At 33.9% G+C, this 1,905-nt stretch overlaps 2 protein-coding genes across 2 annotated transcripts in view; one reads left to right on the top strand and one right to left on the bottom strand.

Moving 5' to 3' along the window:
* The window catches only part of LOC119594096 (phenoloxidase-activating factor 2-like), a gene marked incomplete in the record, with an annotated part of 12,169 nt that extends 11,091 nt beyond the window's left edge, over positions 1–1,078 (top strand). Inside the window, 1 exon segment of the mRNA XM_037943151.1 lies at positions 119–1,078.
* Positions 1,079–1,705: 627 nt separating this feature from the next.
* Positions 1,706–1,905, bottom strand: part of LOC119594097 (THO complex subunit 6 homolog) — a gene marked incomplete in the record, with an annotated part of 6,516 nt that continues 6,316 nt past the window's right edge. Inside the window, 1 exon segment of the mRNA XM_037943152.1 lies at positions 1,706–1,905.

Raw genomic sequence — 1,905 nt, 5'->3', positions numbered from 1 at the left:
AAGTACGAGAGAAACGTCAGGGATGACATTAGAGCTGTTAGAAGAGAAGAAAGGAAGAGGAGAAGACAAGAGAGAAGGCAAATGAGAAGGGGAGAGAGAGAGTGAAAACAGCAATATGACAAATAAGGAGATGAACACTATTGATACAAAGAAATTGCAACAAAAATATAATTGAAAGGTGCAATAAAAAGGTACAAAAATATTGCAAGCACAAAGTACAAAAATGAAGGTTAGGTAGTTACAGACTACTTTAACCAATTAAGGTATCTGCAATACTACAGGTTAATAATTACTTACAAATTACTTTACACCAAGCTCATTTACACTGCTGCTGTTCTTTCCCTGATTCAATTGATTGCCAAGTCACTTGTGTTACTAGTGACTGCACAAATTACAATTTATTTGGATTTGGACTACAAGGTGTACACAGTATCTAATGGTCATGGTTGTATCCCAGATGTATATTCATAAGTGTCAGTGTTAGTTATTGTTGACTTAACTTACAAAAAGACAAAGGTATAACCATTATGGTTTTCCTATACTAGATTTCTTGGAATATAAGCATACAATTCTGAACCCATAGATAAGCTCACAGCTTGTTTCTGAGGGAATTCTGAGCTGTTTTTGGTGTGATTGTGAACTCACAGACTTGTCCAGCTGTCATTTCTTAATTGATGCATAAAAGAGAGAAAAAAAAACACGTGTTTACTGAATGGTTTTCCTCCTGAGCCATTGTCAAATAAACACTCATTTTTTTAAATCTTTGCCTGTGCCAGACTATTTTGCATTATCTTGCACTTTTCAGGCTTTTTGGTAGTTTTCAAGTTATAGGAAGAGCATGTTTGTCATATTTTAGTTTATTGTAAAGTAAAAATGATAATCAGTGATGAAAAACAAGAAATGTAAATGACACATTTCAGTTTAGACTTTGATTTTCATGAGCACATGATCCTTCTAATCCTGATGAAGATATAAATGGAAATGAATCAAGTGCATCCTTGTTCTATCTAAACATTTTTGTACATTCCACAATGAGTGAGTGAGAGAGTACATATAGAAACAAAATCATGGAAGCAGTTATTGCCATTTAAAGTGATGGACTTCCTTACCAAGGATAATTTCTTAAATGAAAGTACTTCTTAAAAAAAAAAGACCATTCAGCTGATGTATTCCTTACATTATATAGCATTATTAGATGCGCATTTGGTCAGGTATGGCCCCGAGTCCACAATCTTCTTGACAACTACTTGTCTTCGAGACATCTTCATATGTCTGTGGGTCTTCACTTAAGAACATATATTCCAATGACCACCTAAATCTCATCCTAATAGCAAGTGTGAGAACTGCACTGTCCCCTTCATCTTTAACCAGAGGGGATGGACAGAAGCCTAGCATCTTGCCAAGCACAGACTGGCAGTCCTTCTCATGCAGGAGTAATCAATGACAAGATGCAGTAGCACCAGAAAAGATCCAGATAATAACAAAAAAGCTATGATAAAAAACTTTCAGTTGTAAAAAAAAATGGTGGAAACATTAGCAACTAGAGTTTTAGGGATAAAATTTGTTGAAGAGTCAGGTTTCAAGATGTAGCTCTAAGAAGCTCTGGAACTGCTCTCCAACTAACCAGTCAAATTTCTGATAGACTGTAAAGGAGGAAATGAAATGCTAACCAATTACCCCATTAGTGGATATAAGAAAACAAGAATTTAGAGTAAATATGATTTACTTTTTTTACAAATACCTTCTTAGATGAGTACATATATTTCTTTGATTATTAAAACAAATGAACCATAAAAAATTAATAATTTATTTTTGGCAGACTGTATGTCAAAGGAATCTAAAATCAATGCTTAAACTGGAATATGAGTTTTGAACTAATAGACATATCCCTGCATTTTCATCATT

Source organism: Penaeus monodon, chromosome 33 (genome assembly GCF_015228065.2).
Source record: "Penaeus monodon isolate SGIC_2016 chromosome 33, NSTDA_Pmon_1, whole genome shotgun sequence".
NCBI lineage: Eukaryota > Metazoa > Arthropoda > Malacostraca > Decapoda > Penaeidae > Penaeus > Penaeus monodon.
The sequence above is the reverse complement of the archived record's forward strand: the minus strand, read 5'-3'. Positions and strand labels throughout refer to the sequence as shown.